This window comes from Rhipicephalus microplus, chromosome 1 (assembly GCF_043290135.1).
Source record: "Rhipicephalus microplus isolate Deutch F79 chromosome 1, USDA_Rmic, whole genome shotgun sequence".
Taxonomy (NCBI): Eukaryota; Metazoa; Arthropoda; class Arachnida; order Ixodida; family Ixodidae; genus Rhipicephalus; species Rhipicephalus microplus.
The window spans coordinates 12,851,049-12,878,932 of record NC_134700.1 but is presented as its reverse complement, the minus strand read 5'-3'; the positions used below and the strand labels follow the sequence as shown (position 1 = coordinate 12,878,932).

General features: G+C 46.1%; 1 protein-coding gene across 5 annotated transcripts in view; it reads right to left on the bottom strand.

Annotated features, from left to right (window-relative positions):
* Positions 1–27,884, bottom strand: part of rho-7 (rhomboid family intramembrane serine protease rho-7) — a 376,470-nt gene that overhangs the window by 123,623 nt on the left and 224,963 nt on the right. The window lies entirely within an intron of this gene.

The following is a 27,884-nucleotide window of genomic DNA, read 5'->3' as shown; positions in this document are numbered from 1 at the left end:
CCCGGACATGTCGCACGTCTTTGCTGCCGCCGCCCGCTCCATTCACGTGAAAACCTGCGTTCATATGAGTACGACCACACGTTTCCCTACACTCCAGACACTGAGTTGCACCCTCCTCAACCAAATCAACGACCACCTTCTGATCGCCGATCTCCTTCTCCACGTCGTCGCTGGCCCTCCTTGATGTGCGGACGCCCCCCGACAATCAAAGCGGAAAACTAAATGACGCAGTTACAGAGGCAAGAACTGTGTCCCCGTCGCAAAGCACAAGCCCTCTCTATTCGCCGCCGAATGTGATTAATGCTGTTCTTGAAGATGTACCTGTACTCGCCCTTATTGATACTGGTGCCGCCATTTCTGTCATTTCTGAAAAAGTTTGCCGTGCAATTAGAAAAGTGACAACGCCTTACTTGGGTTCGTTTCTACAGCCTGTGCAGCCTGTGGCGGAGTGTACTGCCAGACTTGTAATTCAAGGAGTGCCTTACACAGCGCAGTTCGTAGTACTCCCACACTGTTCTCACGACATCATTTTAGGCTGGGATTTTTTCTCCCATCACCAAGCCGTCATTGATTCTGCCCGTGCCAAAGTTGTCTTTTGTCCTCTTGGTGACGTTCTACCTGCGGATGATCGCCCTTCCTACGCGAAGTTGGTCATTAGTGGCGACACTCAGATCCCTCTGCGCGCTAATGTCTTCGCACCTGTGTCGTGTTCCACCGTCGTCGACGCTACCGCATTCTTCACGCCTTCCACTGCTTTCGTTCATCGCCACCTATCACCAATCCCAACCGCTCTCGTTACTCTTCAAGGTGGTGCGACCGACGTGCCTGTGGGGAATACTTTCCCATTCTCGATTACGCTGTTTCGGGGCGAATGTATTGGCCCAATCGAATCATCCGAAACCATCGCTACATTTGACGTTCCTGATGGATCATCGGAAGTCAGCGCCCTCTCCTGTAGTTCCGGGAATGGCCCTTCCACTGCCGACATTCTCTACCGTTTAATCAACGAAGACCTAAAACCGCAACAGAGGTGTGAGCTCTTGAGCCTCCTTGACAAGTTTCGGCCATCTTTTGACAGTCACAGCGCTACCTTAGGTCGAACATCTACTGTATGCCACCAGATCGACACAAGTAATCATCCACCACTACGGCAGCGACCATACCGTGTTTCACCGACTGAACGCCGTGTCATCGATGAACAAGTAGGTGACATGCTAAAGCGTGGCGTCGTTCAACTATCAAACAGTCCTTGGGCGTCGCCGGTTGTTTTAGTTAAAAAGAAGGATGGCACAATACGCTTTTGCATAGATTATCGTCGCCTAAACAAAATAACACGAAAGGATTAGTATCCTTTGCCTCGGATCGATGACGCCCTAGACTCTTTACAAGGTGCAGAGTTCTTTTCCTCCCTTGATCTACGCTCTGGGTATTGGCAAGTGCCCATGAATCCGGATGATAGACCAAAAACTGCCTTTGTTACACCAGACGGCTTATACGAATTTAACGTGATGCCATTCGTCCTATGCAATGCGCCGGTAACACTTGGGCGCATGATGGACACTATCTTACGAGGCCTCAAATGGAACAAGTGTTTGTGCTACTTAGATGATGTGGTGGTATTCTCGCCCGATTTTCCCACACACCTTCGTCGCTTGGAACAGGTTCTACGCTGTCTTTCTGCAGCTGGCCTCCAACTAAACGTGAAAAAATGTCACTTTGGAGCACGCAAGCTGACCATTCTCGGACACGTCGTGTCGAAGGATGACGTTCTCCCTGACCCCGCTAAGCTACGTGCTGTTAGGGAGTTCCCGAGGCCTGCGTCTCTCAAGGAGCTGCGTAGTTTCATTGGGCTTTGCTCATACTTCCGCAGCTTCGTCCGGGATTTCGCCTCGATCACAGCACCTCTGAGTGACCTACTTAAGGGAGACCGCAATCTATCTGGGTGGTCTCCAGACTGCAACAGTGCTTTTGCGAAACTCCGTGAACTGCTAACAACATCACCCATACTGCGACTTTTCTATTGAAATGCTCCCACAGAAATCCACACGGATGCTAGCGGTGTCGGTCTCGGCGCTGTACTCGCCCAACGAAAGACTGGTTACCAAGAATTTGTTGTTGTGTACGCGAGCCGCACTCTTACAAGAACAGATGCAAATTATTCGGTAACTGAGAAAGAATGCCTAGCGATCATCTGGGCCATTACCAAATTTCGGCCTTATCTGTACGGCCACCCTTTTGATGTTGTTACCGATCACCACGCGCTCTGCTGGTTATACTCCCTCAAGGATCCCTCCGGACGCTTGGCACGGTGGGCTTTACGGCTTCAAGAGCACGACATCTGTGTCATTTATCGCTCACGCCAAAAGCAAGCCGATGCCGATGCTCTTTCGCGTTCGCCTGTTTCTGCTGATATTGCGAGTGTTTCCATCCAAGACAACTTACTACCACTATCAGGACCCATCGACATGGCTGCGGAACAGCGCAAAGATTCGTGGATTGCGTCTCTGATAGATTACCTATCTGAAACACTCGTCCACCCGCCATCTCGAGCACTACCCCGACAAGCCTCTCAATTCGCCATTCGTGATGGAATACTTTATCGCCGCAACTACCACCCTGACAGCCGCAAATGGCTACTCGTCATACCCAGGCATCTCCGTGCCAGCATATGTGCTGCTTTCCATGCTGATCCACAGTGTGCACACGCCGGTTTGTTTAAAACCTATGCCAGGCTACATTTTCGGTTTTATTGGCGCGGCATGTACACATTCCTTCAAAAGTACATTCGATCTTGCACAGAGTGCCAACGCCGCAAGCACGATCCTAGCCGTCCTACTGCACCAATGCAGCCGTTACCGTGCCCAGTGCGACCATTCGACCGGGTTGGGATAGACCTTTATGGTCCTCTGCCATACACATCAGGTGGGAATCGCTGGATAATTGTAGCGATCGACCATCTCACGAGATATGCAGAAACAGCCGCTCTACCAGCCGCGACGGCACATGACAGTGCGCCTTTTCTCCTGCAACGTTTTGTTCTGTGTCACGATGCTCCACGTGAAGTTTTGAGTCACCGAGGCCGCGTCTTTCTCGCAGATGTTATTCAAAAACTTCTTGCTGAATGCCACGTGATTCACCGCTGTACTACTGCATATCGGCCACAAATAAACGGCTTGACCGAACGTTTCAACCGCACTCTTGGCGACATGCTTTCTATGTATGCCGCCTCCGACCACACCAACTGGGATCTTATCCTTCCCTACTTAACGTACGCTTACAACACGGCACCTCAAGCGACGACAAGCTTTTCCCCCTTCTTTTTACTCTATGGTCGAGAGCCATCATCTCCAATCGACACTATTCACCCTTACCAACCCGACTCATCCGAAGGAACACCAGTTTCTGAAGCCGCTCGGTATGCGGAAGAATGTCGACAATTAGCTCGCGCCCTTACAACACAAGAACAAGGGCTACAAAAATTTCGTCACGACGATGGACGGTCCCACTACCAGTTTTCGCCCAACTCTCTTGTTTGGCTGTGGGTGCCTCCCACTGCTGCTCCTGGTACATCTACAAAGTTCGTCAGCAGGTACCATGGGCCTTATCGCGTCATAGAAAAAACTTCTGCTGTCAACTACCTCATCGAACCCCTCATGCCTACTCTGGACTTGCTTCGCCGAGGACGCGAAATCGTACACGTGGATCGTCTCAAACCTTATCACGAACCACTTGTTCTCACGACACCTTAGAACACCTACTTGGCTCCGTCTTCAGCGAGGGGGAAATATGTAATGATGAATGTAGTGGGTCATGCACAGCTCCGAAAACACATTGTCAGTGCTAAGCACGAGACTCTCGCGCCGGACGTTATCGCTGCTTTCGCTGGCTAAGCCTACGCTCCTACCTAGTTCTGACTGTCACAGTTCTTTATTATATAGCTAACAGTACTGACCATCGTACCACACGGGTGAGGAGCCCAAAGCTCCCTTCCCTTTGCCCTGCTGCATTGTTCTTTTGAGTGCTTTGAAAGTATGCGGCAGAAGTGATGTAGCTCGCGGCTGGCTGTGTACTGCACATCGTCAAAGCCGCTGGCCAGGAATGCAGTCGTGAGGTCGGGCGATGGACATGCCTGGGACCTGCGCAACTGCCTGCAGTCCGGCGCCCTCATAAGTGCTGGTCGCAATCGGAAGACGTGTCGGCACGCCGACGGCAACATTGCTGCTCCAGGACCGGTACTGAAGTGAAGTCTTCGAGCCGGACAGTGCAGCAGTGTCGACCGGTGGTGGTATCGTGGTGCACGGACATTAAGCAGAGACATGTGTGGTAATTTTTTGTTAGAGCTTGTGTAGCTGATTCCTTTCATGTTTTTTTTTGTGGGGCGGATATGGTTTGAATTAAAACTGAAAGAATGTGGGGGTGCTAACACCCCCTGTAAAGTTGTTTGTACCGTGTGGTGCACATGTCTCGCGTGAAAGCCGTGTTTCGGGGTCACAACTATTGAGCAGTAGGTGGCGTGTTCGAGAGATTTGACCACCACTATCATCATCAGCACTGTTAAAAAATGTTAGCGCCAGTGGCGACTCCTGGCAGCAGGCCTTGGTGGTGGCCCAATAGAATTGGGCGAGTCTTGTGGCGTGGGGCAGTAGCGTGGACGGTTGCCTCCAGCGGTGGATCTGCCGTGGACGGCACCGCGGGCCGTCTGCAGTGGGCCCATATGGTGAGTCAGCTGTTAGCGACACCGCTTTATTTGTCATGTCGTTAAGTGTTCTTTAATATTGTGAAAGGATGTCTTAGCAAGTTGATCACGATTGAGGTTATAGCGATTCGGCTGACGATATTGTCGTTCCTAAAAGTAGTTAAATAAAGGTGTGTTATGGCTTGGTCCGACTGCGTCTGCTGTGTCTGTTCACTCGAAGAGCCTGGTACTCTCTCCAACGAGATACCACAATGTACTTGTTTCTTTTCGGGGAGTGAATTTCGAGTGTCATATTACTGTTTGCTTTTTTTTTTTGGTGTGATGAAGTGTGTTTGTTTTGCCACACTCGCGTCTTCCATCGTCTCTCTCAATCCAGTCCATCGGAAGTGCTCTAGAGATAAATTATTGTGACAACGTCGTAAGTGGAGCGTGCAAAAAAGCAATGTTTCTTCCAAGTGCACAATGTTTCTTTTCGTGTGCGGGTCCCATATTACTGATGCGCATTTAATGATTGCTCGGATAAACGTTTTATAAGCTAATAGTATAATGTCTTGAGGAGCTTGGCGCAAAGTTCGTCTTAGGTATCCTAGTTTACTTGTTGCTTTTTTTCTTTATGTAAGACATGTGTTCCTTCACTGGAGATGGGATGTGAGAATGACGCCTAAATATTTAAAATATTTTACTTTAAACAAGACATTTACAATTAGGCAGTAGCTAAATTGTAGCGGTAAACGCTTTCTAGTTATATTCATGAGAACTGTCTTTCGGGGGTTAATTTTTCTGCCAAGTTTCACATCATTTCTCAATGCATTGAAGAGCTTCATTTAGTAGGACAAAGTCGTGAAGGTCGTCAATTTTGTGATAAAGGATGCAATCATCTGCAAATAGCTCAATTTTGACAGACACTGCATTAACTATATCATTTATAAATATTAGAAAAAATAATGGCCCCAACACCAACCCTTGTGGAACGCCGGACCCGACAGCTGCAAGAGTTGAGCAAGCATTACCAATTGACAAACATTGCTGTCTGTTGTACGAGTAGGCTTCTATCTACGGGGGATGCCTATGAACTGGTCGAAAGTTGAATTACATCCTCGCTGAGCGTCTGCTTCACTTGTGAGCGTATTGCCTCTTGCTTCTTTTGTGACACTCGGTTGACGTACAGGCGGTTCAGCAGGGTCTGTTGTAATGTGGTGCTTCACGGTCGGTGTTAACTTTATTTTGGAGGTAGACCCAAAACAGTCCCAAAAGATGCATAAAATACACAGGATTTGTTCCTTCTGCACACATGGCAGCTTCAAGTTGACATCAACTGCATTGGCCACCACAGTTTCATCTTCAATGGCAGTGGAAATTGGGGTAATCGTTCATTTTTCATTATCAATGGCTTCGAAGTGAACGACGGCCATTCACTTGACCAAATGTTAGTATTCCCCGCTGAAATCGGTAACCAACAGCTCAGACAACCCACGTCAATTTTGAATTATGCCGTGTACGATGCATCATGGCAGCAGCAATACCACTATTGCTATGATGTCCATCACTCTGTAGTAATGAACAAAGTGGTTATAGGCGGAAATGTGATGACGTCGCGGATAATACGACGTGCTGTTCTCTGCATGCAGGTATCTCTCGGTTTCTGAGCGTGGTCGTCAGCGACCGTTACGAGTAATTCTCCAAGATGAACAACAGCTCTATGCTTGCACAAGAATCCATGCTTGCATGACTTTCTGGGAACACTCACGCAACACAATGAAAGAAGCGACAAACAATGACTCACGAATTGACAGCCTGGTAATGCATCTGCTGATCAGTGTCAAAAGGTGACCTCCTCCTCTCTGGAGGTTCGGTCGATGCCCTCAAAAAGTGAACCTTCCTCCGTTTAGCAACCAATTCAGTGGTGATAACCGAATAATCACTGCTAGTGTCAACCAGAGCAGTTACCGGATGGTTGTGAACAAGAATGGCAATGTCAGCAATAGAAGGTGTCAGTGGAACAGAATTGTGACAAGTCTGTGAACTGGTTGGAGGGGAAGGTTTTAACAATAACTGAACAGCAGTCCCACCCCTACAGGATGCTGTTCTTAGTTTCCAAGGTGTGGGCTTAGGGACGTAGGTGATCGTCCCCCAACAACATCGGCGAAGGGGAAGTGTTGGCCCGGTGATGTGGAACGTCGAGGAGATGGAGAGCAGCATTGGCGATGTTGAAGGTTCGAGGACTGAAAACTTCTTAAGTACTCTGCAATAGCGCACGGCCGTTCCCCATCACGAGACCAACAAGTATCTGACCAAAAGCCGGGAAGACCCGTACGTCCATACGAACAGTTGCGATGCAGGTGACCTGGTCCATCAAAATGGTAGGAAAGGGGCCAATTGCAAGGAGGATACCACCCACTGGACTTCCACATGCCACCAGGTGTTGACCCAATGATGTGGAACGTCGAGGAGATGGAGAGCGGCATTGGCGATGCTGAAGGTTCAAGGACTGAAAACTTCTCAAGCACTCTGCCATAGCGCAGGGCATTTCCCAACACATGACGAACGAGTATCGGGCCGAAAACCGGGAAGACCTTTGCGCCCATACGGACATTTGCGGTACAGGTGACCTGGTCCATCACAATGGTAGCAAAGGAGTCGATTGTAGGGAGCATGCCACACACTGGACTTCTGCACATTACTCGCGGGTTTTTGTAATGTGATAGGAGCGAGAAGTATTCCATCGGCAGCAGGGCAGATGGCAGAGGGGAATGGTTGACTGCAGGTGCAGGAGTGCATACAGCTTCCAGGTGTATGAGAAGGGGAGCTTCGGCTGGCGGCATCGCCATTGGTTGCACCAGCTGCCATACTTTATTGCAGACAATGTCAGTTAAGGCAGCCACTTCGGGCTGCTCTATAAGGTCTCTCTTTAGAAGCTCCGTGTGGTCTCTAACAGTTGTGACGTCGGGTGCAGCTGCAGATGATGACAGGCACGTGAGGTTGTTTGGCCGCTCATACTATGAAGACTGCTGCCTTACCATCGTTGGAGCTTTACGGAAGAATTCAGCTCAGTACCAGGTGGCTTGCCTTGCGCATGAATCCTACGCATAGCTGCTCTTTTACGCCCCACATCAGGAAGCACACCTTCTCTTCAGCCATTATGGGTTCAGCTCGTCAGAACAGTAGAAATATTTCAACGAACATAGCAACGCTTTCGTTCATTCTTTGATTTCTATAACTGAGAAGACTCTCTGCTTGTTCAGCAGAGTGACTTGTTGGGCGAATTGGTTCATTCCTAACGAGTTTATGGCGCAAAGAAACACAAGAGAAGGCCAAGTGCAAACTATCAACTAAATTTGTTCGTAAAAGTGCACACATATATATACAGGTCAACAAGAAAAGCCCTTGGCGTGCTGAGAAGGTGTCAGTCGTTTCTACCGCTCCCCCAGAAACTTCTTATCTTTAATACGCTTTTTTGTTCTCATCTACGCTATTGTCAGTTGGTATGGACTTCTGGAACTGAAACATCAAAACAAAAGTTGTATACACTTCAAAAAAGCGCTTTGCGGGCTGTTGCAAATATAGGTTACAGAGAACACACATCCCATTTATTTGTCAAGTTTAAAGTTTTAAAATTTTGTGTTGCATATGAACATAACTTGTTGTTGTCTTTGAGGTCTGAAATTCGAAAGAATTGCGCAAACCTGAGAGGCTTAGCACATTTACAGCCGAAAATTTTGTTGCGTCCGATGCGGAGTTCTGAACACTGGCACATCCCCCGACCGCGAACAAATTACGGACTCCAAATGTTAAAGCACTCTGTTCCCCATATACTAAACAAGTTCAAGCTCACAGAACAGCAATTGCGTCTCCTTTCAAGTAGTGATATATTAAACCTGTTTGTATAAGGAGCTATAAACCCAGAAAAATTACACCCAGTACTTGTAAATGCATGAAATTTTAAGTGTACCCCTTTCTGTTATAGCGTCTTATTTTGGTTGCCTTTTTTCCCAAAAATTGTTTGTTTGTAAACACCCAAGTGTGCATCTATTCTGTACTTCATAAACAACCACTAGAATGTTATTTTCTTTTCTTTTTTTTTTCAATCATACGTGAGCACTGTATGGAGTTTGGTGTGCCATTGTTTCTGTTGCCTTGTACAAATGGGAGGTGGGGCTAGTCAAGCTGCTATAGCGCAGCTTTTTTCCTACTTTCCATGCCACAATTGTTTCTTGTTTGTGTAAATCACGGTGTATCGTTGTGGTGAAATAAATTTCAACTTTCAACTTTCAACAAAGTCACACGTCATATTAGCACTGTGATAAATTAGTCGAGCGTGCCAAAAAAGTAGCTAATGATACACCACTATCTTGTGGAAAGTACAATGTCGGGCAGATGGGCCAGTGTGTAAACAATAGATTGTTAGACCATAAGACGTCTTTGAGGGGGGACTCCTTGTTGAAATCTTTCGTTACACTGCAGGGAGTGCAGCTCTGCACCCTTGCTATCTGAGACCAGGGTGCTCACAAGAATGATAGGCAAGATTATACGAGAAATAGAGGAGGCATACTTTATTAATGGATTAGATGACACATGTGTGGCGAGGCCATCAATCACGTTACATGACACCGAGATGAATCACCTGAGCGCGTGCCACTAAAAAGGATTTTTTTCCTGCCAATATGACGTGAGACTTTCTTGACCTGTACATATATGTGTGAGCTTTTACGAATAAATTTAGTTGATAGTTTGTGCTTGTCCTTCTCTTGTGTTTTATTGCGCCAATGACTTCACCAGGGCTTTCAAGAAGGCGCAGGAGGACGTCTGGAACACACAGAAGACTGGTGTGGGTACCAGAAGTGGTACCGTGCAGTGACTACGACGATATAAGTCCCAGCTGCAGAGCAGCAACCTGAAAAGCAGTCGCTCACTGCGCAAAGGTTGTGGCTGGCCACATGATTCCAACGCGTGCCGACACTCAAACATCAAATGTCGTTAAAGTGAGAGGAAAGGTCACCTGGCCAAGGTATGCTACAGGAGTCATTTCCGAATGTCAAGTGCATGTCGTGAAAAAAGATGAAAGCAAGAGCAAAGAATTTAGGCTTGCCTTAGTGGCACACAGTGCGACTGACAAAGACGTCTCGCGGTCTGTTGAAGAAGTTTTGACGTGGGAAGGGCAGCAACTGAGAATGATTATCGACATTGACTCGCTGGTGAGTGTAATTGTAATGAGTGTATGAGAGAGACACAGAAGGTGTTGGCCAGCTCTCACAAAAACTGCCCTGCGGCTGTCATGCTTTCTTGGCCCCTGCCCATCATTGGCAAGTTAACCATGGACGTGAAGTTTGAAACAGCAACTGTCATCAGTATATTAGTGATGGTGGACTATCAAGGACCACTGCTGTACGGCTGGCATACGATAGAGGAATTTCACAAAGTCGACGCCTCTTTTTCGGACACCAAAAGTGCTACATGCTCAAACTTTGTTCAAAGAAATGCACAGTTTAAAGCCCTGCTAAACCAATTTTCATAGCTCTTTGACAACAAAGTGGGTTGCTGTAAAGGACCTCCCATTAAGCTGCACATGAAGGCAGGCGCTTGGCCTCATTTTCGCAAAGCACGGACCATGCTTTATGCAATGCGTGCACAAGTCTCAGTAGAGAAGCACGGACTGCTGGGCAAGTTGGTAAGTCATCTTGACTGAGTTGCGCAAAAAAATTTGGAAAACGAAAGGAAGACACCTGGACACAGCACGCACTAACAACTGAAGCTTTATTAAAAATAACAGACATATATATGCGGTAACGAGAACACGTGCAGTGAAAGAAAATGATTATATGAGCAGACATATTGTATTAATGATGCACTTCCAGAAAAGCTACCTCAGCAGGAAGAAACATAACCGAAGGTTGCGCGACATATTCATCACCAGCTTTGTTGATGGGATATGCCTCTTCAATTTCTCACGCTTCCTTGTCCCTGAATCTAACTTTAACTACCATATCACCAGCAAGGGCACACAGCCACACTCTACAATGCGATGATAGGTTGGAGTATGGTTGGCCCTTCAGAGAAGCTTTGTGATCCATAATTCTATTATTAATACAACGCCCTGTTTGTCCAAAATAAATCTTTCCACACGACAGCGGAGTGCCGTACACCAAAGCGACGTAGGTCTCAGTAGAGATTGAGCGCCTGGTAAAAGGAGTGCTTTCCAAGATCAGTGTCTCTGAAGGGGAAACCAGTAGTTTCTGTGGCGAAAAAGAACGGTGACATAAGACTCTACGGGGACTTCAAGTAAACAATGAATCCGGCTATTTACTTGGAAAAGTATCCTCTGCCAAAAGTGAAGTCTTTAGCACGTTGGACCTACATAACGCTTACATCCAGCTTCCTCTAGACGTCAAAGCTAAAAAGATAGCAGTGCTGAACACCCGTTAGAAACATTACTGTTACAATCGCCTCGATTTTGGAATCGCTTCAGCCCCAGCTCTGTTCTAAAGGTGCATGCAATCAGTCCTCCGAGGCCTGCCAGGAGTGAAAGTCTACCTAGATGACATTATCATCACGAAAAAGAAGCACAATATGTCTGTATTGCGACAAGTAGTCCAAGGTTTGCAGGACAGCGGCCTAAAGCTGAACAAAACAATGTGCAGAATCCAAGAAAAACAAGTCACATTTTTGGGCCACGGCATCGACGAAAAAGGTCTGCATCCATTGCAAGACAATCTCGATGGCATACTAGGAATGAGCCAGTTGAAACCACGGTGAGCCAGTTGAAATCTTTTCTTGGCTTAATCTTGTAGTATTACTCCGAATTCTTGCCTAACCTCTCAACCATGCTAGCACCACTGCGTGCATTGCTAACGAAGGGAGTTGCCTGGAAATGAGGACACGAACAACAAAGCGCATTTCGAGAAGCAAAGCAGGCCATGAAAAAGGCAAACTTTCTAATTCATTATGATCCTCGTAAGCCACTTCAGCTTGAATGTGACGCTTCCAAGTATAAGTTTGGGTGCAGCACTGACTCCCCGCATCAAAGGCAAAGATTACCCGATAGGTTCTTGATCAAGAACATTGACAGCAGCAAAGAAAAACTACTTTCAGTTGAAAAAAAAAAGGGCATGCCTTAGTTTTCAGTGTGACCAAGTTTCGAGGCTATCTTTCAGGCGACCGGTTCACGCTCGTTACTCATCACAAGCCACTGGCCAGGCTTTATTTATCAGGAGAAGCTCAATCCACAAATGGCAGCAGCAAGGATCCAATGCTGGGCATTACTCTTGTCAGTGTATCAGTATAAATCGTAATATCGGAAAGGACACCTGAACAGTAAAGCTGATACTCTGAGCTGTTTACCTCCGGCTAAAAAGAACGGTGTATCGTTGTGGTGAAATAAATTTCAACTTTCTTTCTTCTTTCTTTCTTAATTAAGAAAGTGCAGGATAAAACCTTTTGGTAGAATACGTGCTGCAAGCACAAGCATTAAATGAGTTTGCTCTGTGTCCCCAGAAGCTAGCAGACAACACCACTGATGATAGAGTGCTTCATCAAGTACCGTATTTATTTCAATCTAGGCCAGTATTTTTTTTTTCAAATTTCTTTGCATCAAACTTCAGGGTAGGCTTATATTTGTCTACGATTTTGAAAAGCGTGCTATTTTTCGTTGAGAAAAGCAGTGCACAACTGGCGCCACCTAGACGGCATTATGGCCGTTAGAAGCCAAGCCAACACCTGGCTTGAGTACACATGTGAGGCTGCAATTATTTATCAATGTGGCTAGTGTTGAGGCGAGCGTTTGTCATTCCGAGCCGCGCTTCAAGTGGTCTGTGAGCGGCGTAGCTCAACAGCATCAAACAGGTGGTGTCATTATAGTGTCGCTCATAAAATGAACATTCTCCTAGCCGTGGAGTCATCGTCCAACATTCAAGCCGAGCAGTACTTTGGAGTGGAGCATCGCTGGAGGGCCTGCAGTGCGAGACGACAATCTGAGAAATTTGATTGTGCGCTCTTTTAAGAAGTAGGCATATCCAATGCGCTTGATGGCACTGTGGATTGTACACATTTTGAAGACAGTGACAAAGAAGTCACTGACGAGAGAAGAAGTGACAACAACTCAAAATGAGCGTGGCATCGGCAAGTGTGGCATCTTTATGATGCAACTAGAAGCAGTGTGAAAAAAATGAAGACAAAGAACCACACGCACCAGGACTTGCGGCGGTATGTTTCTTAAGTTATTTGAATCATGAACCAACAGCTTTGTTTCATCGTCGTGTTCAATAAAAATGTTTTCTCATTGTTGAAAATATAATAAACGCAGCCAGTCAGTGAAGGCAAAGAAGAAGAAGATCATGTTCAATCATGGCAACGATGGCTTCTGGCTGAGTTATTCGGCGCCAGTTAACGTCGTAGCGTCCACATAATTTTGGTGCCGGAAACCCACGTGCGGAAAAGCCTTCCCTCTATGCACAACGGACAGGGCTTCTACTCTCAATAGTAATAGCGCGAGAACAAAACGATGACATAGAGACAAGAAGGAGACAAAAGACACGAGCGGTAACTTCCAACTGAATTTATTGCGCAGAGCGCGAAAATATTTAGAGGAGATGTGACAAAACCATATGAGAAAAACCATATGGCACGAAGAGCGAACCATGAGTAAAAGTCAAAAGAAAAACAAAAAACAAATAAATAAGCACAAAAAAAGGCAAAGAAAAGTCTATAAAAGAACAAAAGAGAAAAGTAAAGGTAATATAACTACTTGTGCGCACCGAAACCTACGAGGAACCTTAGTTCTATCTCGGACAGAGACACGGAAGGCTTGCTAATGCATGACACCTGTTCGCGTGCCATCTGCGCGGCCTCGACGATGCCTCCGGTGCGCTCATCCTTGTGCTTGTACAGCGTCGTTGTGTCCTTGAAAAGGGGCACACAATTGCACTTAGTGCAGTGCTGAGCAAGAAAACTATCTTTCCCGTTTCTAACATTGTTAGCGTGTTCTCTCAGTCAATCGTTAAGACACCTTCCGGTCGTTCCAACATAACAAGCACCGCATGAAAAGGGGGTCCTATAGACAACTTCCCGGGAGCATGCCGCATGCCTGTTTCTATGCTGAAGTCTGCATTCCGTTGATGACTGCGTTTTCAGGGGGTTTGTACATTTGGTGAGGCTGATTGATTTGAATGGTGTAGAGAACAGGACACAAACTCCAACACGTTTTTCGATTTTCTTGAGCCTGTGTGATATCTGGTGTTTGTATGGAATCACGGCTACCCTTTCACGCTCTGTATTCGTGTTGCTCGGATTCTGTCGCTGCCTTTGCTCTGCCTTATTAGTCCATAGGATAGTCTGAGCAATGGAAGCGATAAACGCCTCCGGGAATCCCGAAGCCTTAAGCCGGAAAACTTGAGCTTTGAAGCTCAGAGAGATGTTGTGGACGCACGACATATTTAAGGTATTCTCAAGACAGGTTCGTGCTATGCCTCACTTAACTAACTTGCTGTGAGCAGAAGAAAAAGAAAGTAGAGGTTTCTGCGCACATGGCTCATAACACCAACAGATGTGCTGTAAGCTAAAAAACAGTCTTAAATCCAAAAAGCGTAACCTGTGATTCTTGGGCATTTCGTGTGTAAACACAAAAGGCTTTAACAATCTTCAAACACACCCATCGTTTGAGCTGTAATCGAGTGGAGCATAGAAGGGTTACAATTTAGAAGAACCAAGAAATCATCCACGTATCTGAATACTTTAGACAAGTTAGAGAGCTCGCATGTCGTCAAAGTATTCAGAACATATCGAGGAGGAGTATGCAGGTATAGCGAAGTATCAAGACGAAGCTGTGAGCATGCTCGCTGAGCTACGTTGCCGAATCAGTCGGTTGGAACGGAAGCAGAACAGCCATGCTCAAGCTGGCAGTACTGAAAACACAGATTAAAAGGCTCTCAGAAACGGAGCTCCCGCAAGATTCATGGCACCTTGGCTGCCGCAGCTGCAGATTCCAACGTTCACAGGTGACATCTCACAGTGCACAGGCTTCTGGGAACAATTTGAACAGTTCATTCACCTCATCACATCACATCACTTTATTTTCTTAAAGACCCCTCAAGGGGCTATTACATAAGGGGTGGGCATACAGTGTAGCCAGGTGACTTCACTCAGTAAGAAAGTTTGTTACTTTGTTCAAGAAGTTTGATGGATTAGTAATAGCTGCAATGGTGTGGGAAAAGCCATTCCAATCTGTTGCTGCTCGGGGGAAAAATGAAGAGGAAGATGTGAGGGCGCGAGCACGTGGGCGTGAAACTTGCAGTTCATGTCCGCGGCGATGAGGTATGCACATAAGGTGAACGATGTAAGGTGGATGACAGAGATCACTGTAATAAAATTTGTAGAATAATGATAGCGTGGCATTACGACGACGAAGACAGAGATTAGACAAATCGGATTCCGCTTTCAGTGACGATACACTAGCTCCGTAATAATAAGTAGAATGAATGAATCTCGCAGCACGGTTTTGGCCTGATGCCATCTCCATAATGACCTGACGCCATCCCCAAAGTTTTACTTCCTCCAAAGTTTTCTGCCTGAGGACGCAGCAGTAGCGATAACAGGCTTTCCCACGACCGAATCTTGCTACGCCGATGCCGTGCATACTTTGAAAGGAAGATTCGGCGATAAGACAAGATTATCCAGCACCATCTGACAGCACTGAGAAATCTACCAGGTCTGACAATTGCCAATGACATCCGTGGGTTATAAATACTGTATGATGCCACGCAACTGAATGTTCGCTGCTTTGGAGCGCTGAATGTGCCGACACTGACATATACAGCTATGCTTATCAACCTCTTGCTACAAGCTCTTTCGATGGACATCAGCCTTTAATTCACGTTATAAAAACAGCACTGCACCTTGGCACGGCCTTCCGACGTATCTGCTGCTCGAACCTCCTTGTCTGGTACACCAGTAGTTGCGCCAGCAGCGTTCGACGCTGAGCTGAACAAACTTTTACTCTTCAATTGGGTGGCGCTCGAAAGCAGAGAACAGCATGCATTCCCTACTCCAAGTACTGCAATAGACGATCGCACTGACGAAGTGAATGGTGATGACCTAACGGCATCAGTGATGCATATTTCAAGTATTGCAAGGTTGCTCTATTTCTTCTGTCGTACTGATCAGCATGGGAGGTGCAGCTGCAACACCGCTATTCCTCTTGAGGTCAAGAGAAAGAGCAGCTGAAAAAAGACAACCGGTGTTTCCGCTGCACATTAAAAGGCCACCAAGCGAAGGAGTGTCGTGTCAAGCTTACCTGCAGTTCCTGCCGCATAAGACACGCTTCAAGCATGTGCAATCCCAATCACTGCAGTGTTTCAACAGCGACTAGAATCTCAGCAAGTGCCACAATGCACATTTCTCCGAGCGCCCTTCCTTCCTGTAATGACTCGACATGCAACGACTGACCAGTTAAGGACAACACAATCTACCTTCCAACATTTTGCGCCAGTGTGGTCAACAACAGCGAGAGCAAGTGCATTCACAGAATTCTGGATGGATGTAGCCAAAGAACTTCTATTCAAGAGGACATAGCTCGCCAGCTCAACTTAATTGTAGTTCACAATACACGTCTAGCGCTGAACATCTTTGGAAGCAGAAGTTTTGATGCAGGAAACCACAACATCGTTGAGTACGGCTTTGAAACAGATTCAAAAAGTCTGAGTTTCACTTAGAAGCTGTAGTAGTCCCAATCATTTGCCAAGATATTACTGTGCCTTCAGCTGACAACGAATCCATTCGATCACTGAGAAAACAAGGCAAGCGGCTGGCGAACAATTACTCAGCAAAAGGAAAACCAGACTCTGAGATCGGCTTGCTAATAAGATCGGATCATCTCTGGCAAGTAATTACCGGTGCAGTCATCCGATGCTCAGATGCTTCAGGTTTAGTTTCAATGGACATCATATTTGCCTGGAGTCTACAAGGACCAGTCAGCCAACAGAACTCTTAGACTGTGCAACTCAAGTCATCAGCGTCTTGCAGGTAGATACCACGCAGGAGGAATCTATAATAGAGTTTCCACAGTCTTTCTCGAAGCACCGCTCTATGTGCACAACTATCTCCAGCGAAAGTCTTTTTGACCAAAGCTTCGACCGAGTGCGCAGACAACCGAGCAGTCTGGCAGCCTACATTCCGCAGCACTACTCTGTACAGGTGACCACCATAATCGGGGTGACGACATCATCGAATGACGAGTGGCACACGTACCGTTTGCGGCAGGGACAAGGCCTTTCCCTCTAGGGACAACATGCCACTATTTGAATAGCGTACGTGGTAAAGACAGAGCAGCTGCCAGAACATCGAAACAAAAGTTTTCTGTCGAGGACTTGCCTCGAGGAACCGATTCCTTTGAAGAAAGACATTCATACAACACAAGGCCAAATGTGGGCGACTCTGAAATGAACCTCAAGAAATGGAAGAGAAGCACTTAAAGGAGATCCAGTTTCTGTCCAATATGCCCTGCACACCAACTCATCGAGAAATCAGTTCCTTCTCATCCGGATCTAAGCTCCTATAACACATGAACTTTGCCACAAACTACCAGGAATGATTCTTTCAGGAAGCTATGCTACCATCAGAGGCTATCATATCATCATTGGGAAAGGTGGAAGAGGAATGTATATTCTGAAATTCTCCGAATCGGCACCCTGCAAGTTATCAAAAATTTAGTGGTAGATGGCAAGATGATATTTACTTAAGGATTCTTTTGAAAAATTTAGTGGTAGATGGCAAGATGATATTTACTTCAGGATTCTTTGGGCTCGAGTATGGCAAGCACATTCTAGTCATAGTGGACCTGTGCGGGCTGTATCATCAAGACGAGCCAACTATGTACTCAATTAAGGGGCTTGTTCAAGCTGCACCGTCAAGACCTGCTCAGACTTTGCATTACCTTGAAAGGCCTACTACTTTTGGGGCGGGGCAAGATGTTGAAAATATAATAAACGCAGCAAGCCAGTGAAGGCAAAGAAGAAGATCCCGTTTGATCATGGCGACGATGGCTTCTGACCGAGTTATTCGGCGCAAGTTACCATCGTAGCATTGGAACTCGTTATGAACACTGTCTTCCTTGTTTCATTTGGCCTACATTCGAGGAAAGTTTTTTGGTTTTTTTTTTATCGGGCTTCAGACTTTTGGGTCTGAAAAAAGATGGCAGCGATGGCGTAGTGGTTAGAGCATCCGCCTCGCATGAAAAAGGTCCGTGGCTCAAATCCCGGTGTCGCGCAGTTCCCAACCGGATAAAAAAAAAAATCTGCATGGTGATGGAACTGCATTACGAGGCCTGCGGCATGGCCTCACCGGTAACCACCGCCGGGAACGCACTCCCTCACCAGAGAAGAATTGGACACCCTGGTGCAGTATCTGGCCACTACCTCCCACATGCATACGTCAAATAACTCACGGCCCTCAGTCCCCAGCAGCTGCGAAGCAACTGACCACGGCGGCGGTCAGATCTGCAATGCAGCAGAGGGTGCTAAGAATCTCTGGATCCGGACAGGCTGCCATTGGAACCTGAACTTGGCAACGTTTAATGCTAGAACCTTATCTAGTGAGGGAAAGTCTAGCTGTACTATTCGAGGAGCTAGAGGATGTTAAATGGGATATAATAGGGCTCAGTGAGGTTAGGAGGACAGATGAGGCCTATACAGTGCTACAGAATGGGCACATTCTTTGCTATCGGGGCTTGGCTGACAGAAGAGAACTGGGAATGGGGTTCCTAATTCACAGAAACATAGCTGGCAACATAGAGGAATACTATAGCATTAATCAAAGGGTGGTAGGTATCATAATTAAACTGAATAAGAGATACAAGATGAAGGTGGTACAGGCTTATGCGCCTACATCCAGCCATGATGATGCTTCAGTTGAAAGCTTCTATGAAGACGTCGAATCGGCAATGGAGACTTTAATGCAAAAGTAGGGAAGAAGCAGGCTTGAGACCAGGCAGTAGGAGATTATGGCATCGGTACTAGAAACGCCAGAAGAGAGCTACTAGGAGAATTAGCAGAACACAATAATTTACGGATTTTGAATACCTTCTACCGAAAACGAGGAAACCGCAAGTGGACATGGAGGAGCCCTAATGGCGAAAATAAGAACGAAATAGACTTTATAGTGAGTGCATACCCAAGCATCGTGCAGGATGTGGAAGTGGTTGGCAAGGTACGATGCAGTGACCATAGAATGGTACGGTCTCGAATTCGCCTAGACTTGAGAAAGGAACAGCAGAAACTGATACACAAAAAGCCAATAAATGAGCTAGCACTGAGAGGGAAAGTACAGGAATTCAGAGTCTCGCTTCAGAACAGGTACTCGGCTCTTAGTGAGGCAACCAACCTTAGTGTAGATACAATGAATGATAATCTGACGAGTATCATTACGGAGTGTGCAGTGCAAGTTGGAGGCAGGGTAGTTAAAGAGGACACTGGCAAGCTTTCCTAGGAAACGAAGAATCTCATTAAGAAGCGTCAAATCATGAAAGTCTCAAGTACAACAAACAAAATAGAACTAGCAGAGCTTTCGAAGTTGATTAATAGGTGTAAGGTATCCGACGTAAGAAGGTATAACATGGAGAGAATCAAACACGCTCTGAAAAAGGGAGGAAGCGTCAAAGCAGTAAAGAGGAAACTTGGGATAGGCGAAAATCGGATGTATGCACTAAGGGATAAAGAAGGCAAAATAACTACCAATATGGATAGGATAGTTAAAATAGCGGAGGAGTTTCACAGAGATTTGTACAGTAGCCGGGACAACCACGACTTTAATACTATAAGAACTAGCAGTAATCCACATGACACCCCACCAGTAATGATAGAAGAAGTCAGAAAAGCTTTAAAGAGCATGCAAAGAGGCAAAGCTGCTGGTGAGGATCAGGTAACATCAGATCTCCTGAAAGATGGCGGACAGATTGTGTTAGAAAAACTAGCCACCCTGTTTACGAGGTGTCTCTTGACGGGAAGAGTACCAGAGTCTTGGAAGAACGCTAACATCATCTTAATACATAAGAAAGGAGATGACAAGGACTTGAAGAACTACAGGCTGATTAGCTTGCTCTCTGTAGTATACAAGCTATTTACAAAAGTAATTGCTAACAGAGTAAAGAAAACATTAGAATTCAATCAACCACAGGAACAGGCAGGATTTCGAACAGGCTACTCAACAATCGACCACATTCATACTATCAATCAGGTAATAGAGAAATGCTCAGAATATAACCAAACACTATACGTAGCCTTCATAGATTACGAGAAGGCGTTTGATTCAGTAGAAATATCAGCCGTCATGCAGACACTGCGGAATCAGGGCGTCGATGAAGTACATATAAACATTCTGGAAGAAATCTACAGGGGATCAACTGCTACTATAGTGCTTCATAAAGAAAGCAACAGAATACCAATCAAGAAGGGTGTGTGTAAGGCAGGGGGACACAATCTCCCCAATGCTATTTACCGCGCGCTTACAGGAGGTTTTCAGAAGCCTAGAATGGGAACAGTTAGGGATAAGAGGTAATGGAGAGTACCTTAGTAACCTGCGCTTCGCCGATGACATTGCATTGCTGAGTAACTCGGTGGACGAATCGCAACTCATGATTACGGAGTTAGACAAGGAGAGCAGAAAGGTGGGTCTTAAAATGAATCTGCAGAAAACGAAACTAGTGTACAACACCCTCGGAAAAGAGCAGCGCTTCGAGATAGGTAATAGTGCACTTCAAGTTGCAAAAGACTATGTCTACTTAGGGCAGGTAATAACCGCGGAGCCGAACCACGAGATTGAAGTAACTAGAAGAATAAGAATGGGGTGGACCACATTTGGCAAGCACTCTCAAACTATGACAGATAGATTGCCACTATCCCTCAAGAGAAAGGTATATAACAGCTGTATCTTGCCGGTACTTAGCTACGGAGCAGAAACCTGGACACTTACAAAGAGGGTTCAGCTTAAATTGAGGACGACGCAGCGAGCAATGGAAAAAAAAATGGTAGGTGTAGCCTTAAGAGACAAGAAGAGAGCAGAGTGGATTAGGGAACAAATGGGGGTTAAGGATATCACAGCTGAAATCAAGAAGAAGAAATGGACATGGGCCGGGCATGTAGCGCGTAGACAGGATAACCGCTGGTCGTTAAGGGTAACTAACTGGATTTCCAGAGAAGGCAAGCGGGTTAGGGGGAGACAGAAAGTTAGGTGGGCAGATGAGATTAAGATGTTTGCGGTATAAATTGGCAGCAGCAAGCACAGGACCGGGTTAACTGGCGGAACATGGGAGAGGCCTTTGTCCTGCAGTGGACGTAGCCAGGCTGATGATGATGATGATGATGATGAGACTTTTGGGGGGTTAACCTAGATTCGAGTAAATAGGGTAACGACATGAATTCTGCAGGGCTGGCCAGGAGAGCCGAGTACAGGACAACAGTGTTTCCAAACTTGTTGCACTAGTATAGATGAGCTGACAGTAAGCTCATTTGATAATTTGTTGGGGTCATCATTTCATTTTGCCGGAGAGAGCGTGTTGTTTCATGTTGGAAGAATTGCACGAAAACCATCCGGGAATCACGGCACGGGCGTTGCTTTAGTATGCTGCTCTGGACCACAATATCGAGAGTCTAGTAAAAAGTTCTCCACACAGTGTCAATGTCTGCCACTACCTGCGGCTCAGGTTCCCTCAAGTTGGCCTGAAACGGACAAGCACTTTTCTCGGCCGCATGTCGATTTCGCTGGTCCAGTGAAAGGACACATGGTCCTTGTGCTGGTGGATGCAGGTGCAAAGTGGATAGAAACAGTTCCACTCAAAACAGCGACAGCTGATACCACATTGGAGGTCCTTCAGATTATTTTTTCTCGTTTCCACCTGCCTCACACAGTTTTGTCTGATAATGGTCCCCAATTCACTAGTGTGATGACAAAGACAATCTTTCGGGATAACCATGTCCGTCATGTGACAACAGCCCCTCATTATCTGCAGTCAAATGAAGCACCAGTGGGTGTAGTGCACTGTCGAGGAAGCACTAAAGAAGAACAAAGTGGGGTTGCTGAATTGTCGACTTGCTCAATTCTTGCTTCATTACAGTGCAACGCCGGTAAAGGATTGCAAATCACCTGCAGAGATATTGCTGGGTGCCTAACCAAGAACTAGACTACTGCTCATTTCCCGGGGCGAGAGGGCACAAAATAGACAGTCAGTGGGAAGGCCCTAGCACCACGCCTTCCCACTTGTCTCCTCCCGGAACTCCAGTTTGGTCATGACAGTATAACAACAGTGGACAGAGATGGCTGCCTGGTACTGTGATGGCTGCCAGCGGGGGCCGGCTGCTCACTGTTGATATGGAAGAAGGAGAACAGCGACCACATGTCGACCAAATGCGACTTTGGAAAGCGCCGCAAGGAGCCTTCAAGTCTCATTCAAAGGAAAGTTAAACGGACATCGGCACTGAAGCTTTGCTGCCACATCAGGGGAACTCTGGGAGCAAAACGACAAAAGGGCGGGTATTAATCAGCATGGAAGCACTGTGGAACACCCGATCTTACCCAGAGGTTTAACTTGCAAAAGAGGAGTTTCCGACAGGTTTTGAAAGGAAGTGCAGGTTTTCACCAGACACTTTAGGGAAAGAAAGTGCTGTATGACGCTAACTTCAGAACTGAGTCTGGGTGCATATGCATGGCGTGTGGACACAGCTCTTCATAAAGTGAAGATGACGGCAATCCGATGTCTCAGAAATGACGCTGTTTTTACTTGTAGTCTTGGCCTGTGTCCGCTACGTTACTACAGCAGCTAAGTGCAAAACTCTAGCCAGGTTGTCAAGGCAGCCTCGTAGTTCTCTTCCCAAATGTGAGCTGAATCCTCGAGGTAGAAGCAGACCTGCAGGAGCTTGGAACAGTTGTCCCATTCGTTGGCAGTGACGATGAACTCATGTTGCTCCAGCCAGTTTTCACGTTCTCAAAAGTACTGCCATGGCTCTGGGGTTCGAAGAATATTAAATAGCTATGGAGCAGGCACCCTCGTGGTCTGCGAAGCCTGGGTTATTGTTGTTGCGCTTGCCACGTTTCTACAGAGTTCTGAAAGAGGGCCGAACTGAGGCGGCAGGCTTAATTGCTGCCAACTATGCCGAAGGTCAGCTGGGTTTCCAAGGCATTGTAGTTATGTCGCGATCTTCGCGTTGGTTGCAGTGCATAGAATGCTACCCCACAGCTCCACCAGTAAATGCCATAGTTGACAGACAGAAACTGACAGAAACCTCTTTACTGGAGGTCAACAGAACATCAGGCTGTCTGATCACTGGCGAAATGAACTCATTGACTTTTCTCGCCTGATTTCTCCATCATCATTTCCACTATGGCACATGCAAATCTGCCAGAAACAATACCACGTAATACAAGCTAATATGCTCATGGCAATATTTTCATGTATAACCTGCCTTTAGTATAAATAAGTTTGAATGCATTAACACGTGTGAACTACCATACATCAGGCAAATACACAAAAAAAGAGAGAATATTATGAGCAAGAAGATGGGGTAAGAAGAGATTGTAGTGGCCTTTGCTGACAAATTCAGACACTCTGACAACTTGCTAGAGCAAACAAATGGGACAAAGTAAGAAGGTACACAAACAAGCACAGACTGAAACAAGTTTAATTGTAAAAGAAATATATACAAGAAAAGACTACAGGAAAAGAGGGTTACATGGGGAACGGCCAACCAACATCAGGTGTAGTCAAGAAACGCAATCTCACATCTAATACCCTTATCACAGGTGGCAATCTAAATGCACTTTGATCGAGTGTACTTACGCTCACAAAGTGTCCATTTGGCGTTTCGCTGCTACACGAGAAAGCGCAGTGTACTTTGAAAATTATAGCTGAGGTGATTGGCGGATTTGTAGGGCAACATATACTTGTTATTTTTGCCCTTATGTCTCATCGTCGGACCACGTTGTTTTTATAGAAATAGTACCAGTGGCACGCCATTGCAAATGACTAGAAAACGACTCACCTGCACATATGCAAGAGTGCAAGAAAGTAAAAAATGCGACGAACGAAGTTATTGCACAGCATGTGTTGTCACATCGCCTTAGCAAACTGCTCGATTGTGGGAGTATCGAAGTTTTTGTTGACTTATGACTTGCTTTATAGCACAGCAGTATTCATTATAACCAAAACAATGGTTTGAAAATAGTGTAAGTGTCGCTTTAGGCAACATCGTATTTCTGTGCAAGCCACTAGTACCGAGGCTACACACTTCATCACAGCGAAGTGAGGTTGGGGAACACGCTGGCCGACAAGTGTACTTTGCAGCGAATGACACTCTTCTCGTGCGACAGCGTGCAAATGACACTCACGTCGAAGTGTACTCGCTCAAAGTGTACTTAAAGGGGTCGTGAAATGAAAATTGAAACTTTCCGGTTGTAATTTTCCCTGATTTAATACGAATTGGACATATTAGTTCCAAAATATTTTGGCACAATATCCATTCTGTAATTAATGACACCCGTTAGATGTCGCAGTTTCTTGGGGATCGCTAGCGACCATGAGCGACAATCGACCACTACAGGCACTAATATGCGACGTTAGGTGAAACGTCACATTAAGAGAAGTTAAAAACACAGCGCTAGCTTTATATTGCTCCAAAGTAATAATTTATAGAAACCAAGAAAAAAAAATAACGAAGCAATTTTTGCGCTTTGAGTTGTATGCTGTGCAATTAAATGAGTGATCTGCCAAGCAAGCATCCAACTGGCTGAATGCAGCCGCGCAGCAACTGCACCGGTCTGGCGGCCGCGGCCAATGGCAGCGTGGGAGCGTGACAAGGAGCGCCATTGGTGGGCGCCCATCGCAAGCTTTTTTTCTCGCCACTCCGATAGCCCCGATCGCCTTAGTATTTGTGCATATCGTCATTGCTGGCGGCATGGAAAACATTGGATAAACAGTTTCTGATGGGAAATAACTGATGATTGAATAAATTGATGCTTGAAGTGTGCTATTTCTGCAAGGCAACATCCATTTCCGAACTACCAACGAGATATTGAGTCATGATGGAAGGCGATTTCGCAGGTAAGCAAACAGTGACACCAGCCATCTCGCGAACCAGCCGGCTGCTTCGTTTCCACTTTTGCTGTTTAGATCAAGGCCGTCGACAAAACTAGTTGCACGGGTAAAGCATTATATATAAGTATACATCTTTTCACCGCGTTGGCAAAAAGAAGCGCTTGACAATGAGCTCACGTTGGAAAGTGAGCAGCGCTACTGAGAACGTCGACTTTGCAAGGCCTACGCTCGGAGTCGAGAATAAATGTGGGCTACGACGATGTTTGTCACTCCCGAAGGCGTAGCTTTGTTAGCAACGTTATTAGGCAACGAACCATGACTGTGTGAGGTTGTTTATTTTGTCAGACAATACAATGTCGTCCGAGTGTGCAAGCTGAGATGCCATACGTAAATGGAGCCCGAGCGCTGATGGCACACTCGCCCCATGTGTCGTGAATCGACGTAAGCTGCGTGCGGCGTCGCACACTGAATCGCACTAAGTGTGCAGTGCTTAGTCCTTGCTACATCAACCGTGTCCATCGTCAGACAGTGCCGCACGCATAACTTATCAAAGTGCAAACAACGTTTGTTCTCATAAGCTGCCCAGCGAGCCACAGCGCTGGGCATTGCTTCGAGATATCAACCACGATGTTCCCCCATAGGAATGGGCATACAGAGAGAAAACTCATGGTCAAGGCTTCCGCAAGCGGAGGTTCTGCCACGCGATCTCAATACGAGGCTTCTTCAGCATCGTCACCGCCGCCGCCTTGTTCTTGAACCAACTCTCCTCAAGCAGACGACGCTGTAGTTCAGGAAAGTCGGATGATGGTGACAGCTCCAAACACTATGATGCTACAAACTACGGTCAATTAAGGCTCAAAAACATCGCTGCGTCGCCGTGTTTTGTCGACAACAGAGAGATTTCATTGGCTGCCTTAAAGTGACGTCAGCGGCACAGTTGACGGGAACGTGAGCTGAGAAACTGAAATCGCGCTTTTTTATGTATTCATTGAGCACACACAATCAAACGAGTCGAGGTATAGTATTGAATGGTCTGCTAGGATTCTGAAAACACGCGTAGTTTAGTTTTTGGAAAACGTTTCACGACCCCTTTAAGTTGTCACGTGTGACAAGTGTATAAAAGTCATATGGAGGGTGAACCGACACAATTATCAGTAGAAGCGTACGCATTTGGGCTGGTTGGTTCATGTTCACAGAAGTTAAAAAACAGCGCTAAAAAGACGGGACAAGAAAAGAAAGGACAACAGGACAGGGCGCTGACTAGCAACCAAATATGTTTATTTCTTCAGTCAGCATACATATATACCCCAGCACTATCGCAAAAAACAGCCTACGCAGCGGCATGTGAGCCTGCGCAGAGGCATTCCAAAAAATTAGTTTGACAGAAAATTGATTTCCTTCGGAAGGAGGGAAATGGAAGGGAGGCTAACACATGCCTCACCACTGTTATGAATGTGAAAAGCTTCCGAAATGAGACGTGCACGTTCATCGTGGTAGTATGATAAGAAAATGGTATCTTTAAAAGATGGGTGGCAACCGCAGTTGTTACAGTGAAGGGAAAGCTGACTATCTGTAGCGCGATTATGAACTTTGTTTGAATGCTCGCGCAAGCGGTCATTAGCACAACGGCCCGTTTGCCCTATATAACACCGACCACAGGAAAGAGGAATCTTGTAGACCACGCCATGACGACATTTCACAAACTTGTGCCTGTGCTTCTTAGTACATCCTTTTTTGTACGGTGCCTCACGATTAACATGCTGGCATAAGCTGCCTAGCTTATTTTGGGCAGAATGACCACCAAGTTGAAAAGTGTTTCTTTTCGCAAGTTGACCGCCTGAAGCTTGCAGGTTTTCCTGCAACGCTTTTGACTAGTATTGCTGAAAGCCTAGTAGCAGTCTGTAAGGACAAGCGCCTGGCCACTGTGCAGTCTGAAAATAGCCGGCTAAAAAGCGTAGCAGTTATCCCCTATGTGCACAAGGTAGCGCACAATTTAAAAAAAGTTGTCGCCAGGGCAGGCATTAAGCTGCTATTTTCTGCCCAAAATAAGCTAGGCAGCTTATGCCAGCATGTTAATCGTGAGGCACCGTACAAAAAAGGATGTACTAAGAAGCACAGGCACAAGTTTGTGAAATGTCGTCATGGCGTGGTCTACAAGATTCCTCTTTCCTGTGGTCGGTGTTATATAGGGCAAACGGGCCGTTGTGCTAATGACCGCTTGCGCGAGCATTCAAACAAAGTTCATAATCGCGCTACAGATAGTCAGCTTTCCCTTCACTGTAACAACTGCGGTTGCCACCCATCTTTTAAAGATACCATTTTCTTATCATACTACCACGATGAACGTGCACGTCTCATTTCGGAAGCTTTTCACATTCATAACAGTGGTGAGGCATGTGTTAGCCTCCCTTCCATTTCCCTCCTTCCGAAGGAAATCAATTTTCTGTCAAACTAATTTTTTGGAATGCCTCTGCGCAGGCTCACATGCCGCTGCGTAGGCTGTTTTTTGCGATAGTGCTGGGGTATATATGTATGCTGACTGAAGAAATAAACATATTTGGTTGCTAGTCAGCGCCCTGTCCTGTTGTCCTTTCTTTTCTTGTCCCGTCTTTTTAGCGCTGTTTTTTAACTTCTGTGATCAATTATCAGTGTTCTTCTCTATCAGTGTTCTTTTAGAGTGTGAGTACATTTCTTGTCAACACCTGATGTCACTTCACACTTCCTTCATAACCCCCTTTCCCCTTCATCTTGTATATATTTTTTTCTTCTAAGACTAAGCCTAACTACCAGTCTGCACTTGTTTGTGTCCCTTCTTACTTTTTCCTCTCTGTTTGCGCTGCCAAGCAGTCATACTGAATCTATAGCAACTAGCCTGCCTATCAACTTTTCTGAAATTCACACACACAAACTGAGAGTCCCCACATAAATTTCAGTAGTTTCCAGAAGATGCTGCCACAGACGGGTCTTTAAAGAAAACCTCCACACAAGAACAAAAGCATTTCGGCATAAAAAGGCAACCAACAGATCTCACATACCTTCTTTGGTAGTGAATAAAGTGGAATGCCACCACAGAGTGGAATAATTTTAAACATTTACTTCCCTTTCACTTCACAAAAAATGCAT